The following is a 9,495-nucleotide window of genomic DNA, read 5'->3' on the forward strand; positions in this document are numbered from 1 at the left end:
AGTCTGGACTATTCACTTGGCTTCTGCAGGCAGGGATAAAGATGGGTCAGTAGTCATTTCTGTGATGTTTGGCTATAACACATAAGTTATTGTTTAAAATTGTTCTATTTTGCTAATCCTTCCCTTTTTGTGATTCTATAGCTGTAGAGAGCATCTTTTGTTTTTTTTTTTTTTTAATAAAACCTTGGGCATTTGTGTGTTGTTAGCTTCTCCAGCACTTAGTTTGCAATACATGAGGCAAAAAGAAAATCCAGGGAACTCATCATTGTGTTGTGTGTCAGTAATCCAAAGTAACACAAAGTAAATTCTGAAGTTCCTAGCCAATCTGACTTCTCTTCACCTTTCAGTCATCTTATGTTTGTATTACAGATAACATCCAGTGTTTTTAGCTGTATTCAGTTGGAAAAATAGAAGAAAATGGTGCCTCCTGTGGCACAATTGGTTAATGTATGGTACTTATAAGAATAGAAGAAACTATGTCTATCCCATCCTCCAGAATTGGAAATATCTCTTAAACGTACTTTTCACGATTAGTTTGGCTGAAGAATCAGGTGCGTTTTTTTAAAGGGAGTGGAAGTATGATCATGCTTTCCTCAAACATCTGGATGATGTTGATTTACTGTTCAGATTTCTATTTATTTTGGATACCTGGTAGAAAAAGTATTCATTTTTTTTTTCTGACTCATCTCTTACACTCAGGGCCTGAGTAAATAAGTTGAATGGCTTAGATAGAGAAGATTAGGGTTCCGTCTTTTATTTATTCTTCCAGTTAAATATTACAGCATTGAAACACAAAATAAATTTAGGACAGTATGAACTGGCTACATTGAGGGTTTCAATAAACAGAATTTCAGCTATTGGATCATAACCTGCAATGACAAATAGATGGACCAGGGGGTAATACATCCTAGGCAGGAAATATTTAGTAGAAGACATAAATCTGGTTAGAAATATTTTTACAATAAAATTTGAGAAGAAGAGAGAAAAATGCCCAAATTAAAATTGAATAACATAAAAGATACTGCAAATGAACTGCCAAGTAATTTTCAGGAAAATATTATAGGGATTGAAGGTAGACTTAGATATGTTTATAATTCTATATAATATCAGAAATGAGTCAGGAAAACTTGAGAATTTCTGTAACAAATTATATTTATAAAACTTTATGTAACAAAATATTCTATACCAAACTGTAAAATTATATCCTATTAACATAGATATAGTTGGATGAAGTAGTTATACCAGTATTAAATATATGTCCAGAAATAGTTTTAGAAAAGATCTTAAGTATCATTCTAAATCCCTGTCCAACGCTTGACCCTCTCTTTAAAATCCAAAAGACAAATGGTCATCAGCTTTTGTTTGAATACCTCTACTAATGAAAAACTCATCTCAAGAGGCTACCATATTATATTTTGTGGCAGAGCTAAGTTACAATGTTTACATAGAAATGGGGAAAAAAAAGCTGAGGACAGTCATGTAACTAAATATATGGACGATGATAAAAGGAAAATCCTAAATGAAAATACAATAATATAGTAGAGATAGCCAACTTAATTAAAGACACTGGTGTTGCTTTTCTAAGATTACAATAGGTACAAAGAAAAGATAAAATACTGACAGAGAATGCCACTTCTCATGAAGACTTCAAACATGTCTCATTTTGGTATGAGCATTATTTACTTGCCTAAAGATTATTAACTTGCCCTGCTGAAAATTATATCTTTTAGAAAAAAAAAAAAAAAAAAAAACCAGATACAAGAAAACTAACATCCTAAACTAAATTTTTATCAATAGGAAAATACTGCCATTTATATGAAAGTAATAGGAATCTTGAAAAAAACAATCATATGCTGAGGTTTATGATAGTGAATTAAGAGAACTCTGGGAATAGTCATGCACATACCCCAGATTTAACAAGAATTAACTTGGAAAAATTAACAAATGAGACAGTTGTAATCCAATGACTTTAAAAGGAAAATAATGCAATATATACCATGCAATAAATAACACAGGGGAGAGCAATTTAAAATACTCCAAAATAAAAAGTGATTTGATTGCTATGAGTGAGGTTCCTAATGAGCTTAAATATAAACAAAGTGACATACTCAGAAATTTAAAAAAATAATCAAGGCTTAATTTTTGAGTGGCACTAAACTATGGAGATATTGTCTAGCTAGGCTAGAATGAACTAAAGTTTATAAAAGCAAAGGGGGTCTTCCTTTATTTTGTTTGTTTCTCAGCACAATAACAAGTAAAAGTAAAAGGCAGTATTCTATGTTAAAAGATTATGACTGTCATGGTTTGGCTCTGTCACCACCCTAATCTCATCTTGAATTATAACCCCCTACAATTCTCATGTTTCATGACAGAAAACCAGTGGGAGGTAACTGAATTATGAAGGCAGGTCATTCCTGTGCTGTTTTCATGATAGTAAGTAATTCTCACGGTATCTGATGGATTTAAAAATGGGAGTTTCCCTAGCTCTCTTTGTCTGCTGCCATCCATATAAGAACTGACTTGTTCCTCCATGCCTTCTGCCATGATGGGGAGGCCTTCTCCACCATGTGGAATTTTAAAGACATCAAAGCTTTTACCTTTGTAAATTTCCCAGTCTCAGGTATGTCTTTATCAGCAGCGTGAAAACAGACTTATATAGTAAATTGGTACCAGAAGTGGGGTGCTACTGACAAGATACACAGAAATTTGAAAGCAACTTTGGAACAGGGTAATAGGCAGAGGTTGGAATGTTTGGAGAGCTCAGAAGAAGACACTAAAATGTGGGAAAGTTTGGAATGTCCTAGAAACTTTTTGAATGGCATTGCCCAAAATATTGGTAGTGATATGGACAATAAGGTCCAGGCTGAGGTGGTCTCAGATGGAATGAAAAAAAATTGTTCCAAACTGAAGTAAAGGTGACTCTTGTTACATTTTAGCCAAGAGACTGGCAGCATTTTGCTCCTGCCTTAGAGATTTGTGAAACTTACAACTTGAGAGAGATGATTTCAGGTATCTGGCTGAATAAACTTCTAAGCAGCATTCTAGATGTGATTTGGGTGCTATTAAAGGCATTTAATTTTAAAAGAAAACAGAATATAAACTTTCAGAAAATGTGCTGCCTGACAATGTGATAGAGAAAATATCCCATTTTCTGAGGAGAAAGTCAAGCTGGCTGCAGAAATTTGCATAAGTAACAAGGAGCCAAATGTTAATCACCAAGAAAATGGGGAAAATGTCTGCAGAGCATGTCAGAGGTCTTCACAGCAGCCCCTCCCATCACAGGCTGAGAGACCTAGGAGGAAAAGATGATTTTTTGGGCCAGGACCAGGGCCTCCCTGCTCTGTGCAGCTGAGGGACATGGTACTCTGAATTTCAGTCACTCCAGCCATGGCTAAAAGGGCCAAGGTACAGCTCAGGCTGTTGTTTCTGAGAGTGGATGCCCCAAGCCTTGGCAGCTTCCTCATGGTGTTGAGCCTGCATGGATATCAATAATTGAGGTTTGGAAACCACTGCCTAGATTTCAGAAGATGTATGGAAATGCCTAGGTACCCAAGCAGAAGTTTGCTGCAGGGGCAGGGCCCTCATGGAGAATCTCTGCTGGGCAGTGTGAAAAAGAAATGTGGGGTCAAAGTCCCCACACAGAGTCTTTACTGGGGTACCACCTAGTGGAGTTGTGAGAAGAGAGCCACTGTTCTCCAGACTCCAGAATTGTAGATCCACCAAAAGTTTGCACTGTGAGCCTGGAAAAGTCACACTCAATGCCAGCCTACTAAAGCAGCTAGGAGAGGGGCTATACCCTGCAAAATGACAGGGCCAGAGCCACCCAAGAACATGAGACCTCACCTTGTATCAGCTTATCCTGAATGTGAGACAGAGTCAAAAAAGATCATTTTGTAGCTTTAAGATTTGACTGCCCTGCTAGATTTTGGTCTTGCATGGGGCCTCTAGCCCCTTTATTTTGGCCAATTTCTCCCATTTGGAATGGCTGTATTTACCCAATGCCTATACCCCCATTCTATCTGGAAAGTAACTAACTTGCTTTTAATTTTACAGGCTCATAGGTGGAAGAGACTTCCCTTGTCTCAGATGAGACTTTGGAGTTTGGACTTTTGAGTCAATGCTGAAATGAATTAAGACTTTGTGGGACTATTGGGAAGCTGTGATTGGCTTTGAAATGTGAGGACATGAGATTTGGGAGGGACTGGCGTGGAATGATATGGTTCAGCTGTGTCTCCACCTAAATCCCATCTTGAATTGTAACTCCCACAATTCCCATGTTTCATGAGAGGAGCCTAGTGGGAAGTAATTGAATCATGAGGGTGGCTGTTTCCTGTGCTGTTCTCCTGATAGTGAATAAGTCTCATGATATCTGACTGCTTTAAAAATGGGAGTTAAAAAACATGGGAGTTTTCCTACACAAGCTCTCTTCCTTTTCCTGCTGCCATCCATGTAAGACGTGACTTGCTTCTCCTTGCCTTCAGCCACCCCAGCCATGGGGAACTGTAAGCCCATTAAAGCTTTGTCTTTTGTAAATTGCCCAGTTGAGTATGTCTTTATCAGCAGCATGAAAATAGACTAATACAATGACTTAGCAAACTCTTGGTTGGGTTACTAATTCATGATTATTTGTCAAATAAAAATTATCAAAATTAAGGAGAAACTCTTAAAGTTGCTATAGAATCTCTAAACCTGGTTAATAACCTGTGCTTATTCAATCCCTAAACCAGTAGATTTCAGATTTGAGCATGCATCAAAATTACCTTGTTAAACTACACATCCCTAGATACTAGAGTTTCTGATTCAGTAGGTCTGAAGTAGGTTCAAGAATCTGCATTTCTAATAAGTTCCCAGAGGATACTGGTGCTGCTTGTCCAGGGGCCACACTGAGAACCAGTGGCCTAAGTCAATCTCTGGTTCCTAGAGGCACTGAGAGAAAGTAGGCTGCTAATGAGAGCAGCTTTATTATGTTAATCCAAATACCTATCTCAGAGGTGGCCATGGAGGACAATGAGCATCTCCAAGGGAACAAAACCAGAGGTTCACAGATCAGGTGACTGAGGGCCTCATTCCTATTGCTAGGACAATACATCCTATTCCAGTCCAGAAATGTGTCATGTTTTATGGACTGAGGACCACAGTGTGTTATTTCCCATTGTCTCATAATCCAAATGAAAAATTTTATTACAATAATTTTGATCTCTCTCCACTGCTACATTTGGGGTGGCTAGAATTTAGCCACTTTTCTATGAGGCACAGACAAGTTGATTCTAAAGTTCATATAGAAAAATAAACACAGAAGAATGGTTAGGAAAACACATAAAATGAAGGTCTTAAGGCAGGGGAGTGCTCGCTCCATCAGACATTAAAACACCCTACCAGAAAGCTTCTATAAGTCAAACAGTATTGCATTGGACATTGTACAGATAAATCAATAGGACAGAATAAGGTCAAGGAAAAAAAAAGCCAGCTATATATAAAAGTGTAGTGTATGTGAAGGGTTGTATTTACCTAATCACTTTGGCAAAGTTAGTGTTTTTATAACTGGTGCTAGAAAAAATTAAATAGCCATTTGGAAAAGGATACTATTAGATACATTCTTAACACCACACAAGAATAAAAACTGAAATAGATGATAGAGTTAAATGTAAAGTATAAAACTAGATAAATATTAGAAGAAAACATCATTCTGTAGCTTACCTGTTGAGAAAAGCTTTATAAATATAACTAAAAAACTGGATAGAATAAAATAAAAATATAATTTTGATTACATATAACAAGTTTGAAAATTCTGCATTTAAAAATATAAGCAAAGTAAAAACAAATGACAATATGGGAGAACAAATTTGCAACATGTATCACAGATAAAGCGTTACCAGTCCTAATTTATAGAAATGACTTTTAAAAATTGAGGAACAGACACCAAAATCCTATAGACACATAAATATAAAAATATATTCAAACTCACTCACAATAAGAAAAATAGAAACTAAAACTACAAGAAGGTGCCACTTCTTACTCCACAACTTGGCAAAAATATCAAAGCCTGTTAATGTACTCTGTTGGTGAGGCTAGGGAAAAATAGATCCTCTCATACACTGTTGGGAAAAATACAAAATGGCATAATGCCTATGGAGGGGATTTTGGCAATATCTGATAAAATTACATATGTACTTATCCTCCAATAGAGCAATCTCAATTTCAGAAATTGCCCAAATGATATATCAACAGTATAAAAATGTATACACATAAGGTTATTTATTGCAGCATTATTTGTAATTGTGAAATATTTGAAACAATCTGTCAAAGCACAAGAGTTTGGTTGGATAAACTATAGTGCATACACATAATGAAGTACTATGCAGCTGTAAAAATGTGTAAGGAAGTATACATATACATCTGCTTATTTTTGCCTTAACACATAAAGCATGAACCCCAAAACAGTAAAGTTGGATACCTGCAAGGAATATGGGAAAATGGGGTGGGGAAAATACTGAAGGAAGTGAGCTCTCTGAGTATACCTTTCTGTATGATTTTGACTTTTGAAAACATGTTAATAAGTTCCACATATTCAAAAAAATTAAATCAGTAAGAATAGAAAAGTGGGACTAAAACTGAAATCAAATGTAAACAAACCCAAGTAAATTTGAAATAGAAAACACAATGATACTGAAAAGAAACTACAACAACTTATCTATAAGTCAGCCATCATCCCTCTCTGAGGGAACTGTAAAAATCACCTAGAGTTCTTTGTTCTGAAGTTACATGACATAAACGGATGATGATTCAGGTATTCTGTTTGGGTAATGGTGGTATGTGTATTTTATGTAGGCATAGGCATTTAAAAATTGCATATATAGGAAGGATACTAAGTAGCCAAAAGGTGAATCAGAAATGTAGTTTGCTATCCACCACCTATTTGCCCTTATTCTGGTTACAGTGCATTACTTTCCATCAGAAGAATCACCCCTTTTCTCACTTTCAGTTCAATTATTTCTTATGGAATTGACTCCACTCTAAGGAGCTACGCATTGAGAGAGGAGGTAAAGTTCAGACCTGCTATTGCCATCTTGCCATTGTAGTGCCTGAGAATGGGCCAGCACTGAAAATATTTCTAAGAGGTGGAGAAGAAAATGTCCCCATAACCTTGACTAAGATATGAATCCAGCCAGTAATCCCCTTTGATTTTTAAACCAGTTTGAGCTAGGTACTAGCGCTTGCAACCAAAAAATGTCCTAATGGATTTGCTGCAAAGTCATGGTTAATGACATTATCCAGTTCCATGCCCCTTGTGTAAGGTTCTTCTATGTTAAATGCTTTAAAAATCTGCGTATCAGTAAAAAGTACCTGTTGATGAATTAGCATCCTTCCTCTCACATAATTATGTAACCTGCTAAATTTATCTTCTTGCCTTTCCTGTCAGGAAGCTCAGAGCTAAAATTAATGTTCAAGTAAAGTCCTTATTATCCCTGGCTCTTGGCATACTTTTTCCCCCTAATATTCATGATTGTATCTTTCACTTTAGCATCCTTATTGTATATATGGATGTTACCATAAACAACTTTAAATTTCTTTTAGAAAGAGAAAATCAATAAGCCTCTGGCACAGAAACAGTATACGCATATGTTCAGTAAAAAAAAATACATCTATTAACAAAATATCTGTGTCAGAAACTGAACAGAGATGTCAAATATGGTGGCTTATTTTACAATGCTTTCTTTAAAACAAACAAAAAGTGTAGAACACTGTACCTACATTCAGAAAATATACCAAATGTATCTGAGAGTCTTGAAGCAAAAGGAGAGAAAAAGTCAAAACCTGGGTTCTAGCCTATGGTTAGGCATGGAGGCAGGGTAGAGGGATGAGGAAATAACAAATCTAAAAATATGTTGCTTTGTGTTTGGGTAGAGTAGGTTCTAGGTTCTAAAAGAAGCCAATAGTAAAAGAATGTAAACTCCATCTTCAGAAATATATCCTCAGCATTTTCAGTTAATCTGTTTGTTCAAGGGGACATGTGGAGAATCATGGGAAAAGCAAATTGTGGTCTGATACTTCTATCTCTCACCCTACCCTTAAAGTTAACCTAAGAAAAGTATAAAATGTTTAGTCTGGTAAGCCCAAAATATTTAAGGGTCTCACTGATCACAAAAAAAAAAAAAAAAAAAAAAAGCATTACCTATTTAAGCTAATGCTTAAAATAAACTGCAGAATATAGTTAATACATTTTTAAGAACAAGTTTCTTAAAGTATTATGTATAAATGATGATCAGATATTTTACTAAGGGATTCGGAGACTGGGAAACATGAAAGCAAAAGCAGAAAAGAGATTAAAAAGAGGTAGCCAATGGGAAAGCAATTTTTGCACACTTACCAAAGTTGGCCTAATTTCAGTTTTGTTTACCTTTAAGAAGTTAATTGAGAGAAACAGAAGAGGAACATGTAGCTTTTGATCACCAGACTCCAAATGCGTTTTTGACCCACATATGAAATACAGTTTCTGTGTTTATGTACAGCTGTTATAAATTAACTTGGCATACATATGTGTGACTCCTTTTTTGGATAAATTTCTGTTATTCTACTTGATTCTGAGCTTTAAAAATTTTTGCCAATCTTTAGAGACTAAAATGTTAATTTTTCTTTAATGTAGAAAAGGTTATCTCCTTATCTAACTTGCAAACAAGTCCATTTTCCTGATAAGTCCTAAAAATATTGTAAGTTTTAATGTTCAGTATATTGAATTTCCTTGCCTTATGAGAACATTAGAAAAGTAATCTTCAAGTGGGAATAATGCTACAGTTTAGGACATGTCAAAATATGTGCATAAAAAAGCAGTATCCTGAAACACTTGTTACACCTGGCCCTTGAACAAGGTACACTATTTCCAATGAATTCTGAAATTAGCTGTATGTGTTTAATAAAAGTAGACACAAAATTTTATAACCAAAAAATGATCAAGCAAGGTCAACTGTAAAAATGTTAGAAAGTTGCAGCCTTTTTATTTAGTACCCAGAGAATGTCAATAATTTAACATATCTTGATAATTGTTGCTCACAGAGTTTTAACAAGAACAAAAATAAATATAAATTCTATGTCATCTTTGGCATGTTTGAAACTCAAAATGATAGCCATTTCTTTAGCAGCATTGTGAGAGAAAAAGCATTGTAGAATGCACTACTGGATTTGGTCTTACATGATAAAAAAATTTAGTATAATAAATGAAAACTTTAATGTCAAAAAAACCAATAGCTTAAATAAAACATTAATAAAATAATGGTAACAAAATTCATAATATAGTCAGAAAAATAAAATACAGTTATTTGAACACTGGGGATCATTTAACTGCAGCTTTTAAGTTTCTAAGTACATATAAATCAAGTTTACACACAATTTCTATTTAATGCCATTTCAGTCTTCAGAAATGCAATGAAATGCCAGTAAACATATGTATGTGTGTGTGTGTGTATATATATATATATATATATATATGTGTGTGTGTGT

The sequence above is a fragment of the Sapajus apella genome, unplaced genomic scaffold (genome assembly GCF_009761245.1).
Source record: "Sapajus apella isolate SASKATOON/1434 unplaced genomic scaffold, GSC_monkey_1.0 scaffold75, whole genome shotgun sequence".
Taxonomy (NCBI): domain Eukaryota; kingdom Metazoa; phylum Chordata; class Mammalia; order Primates; family Cebidae; genus Sapajus; species Sapajus apella.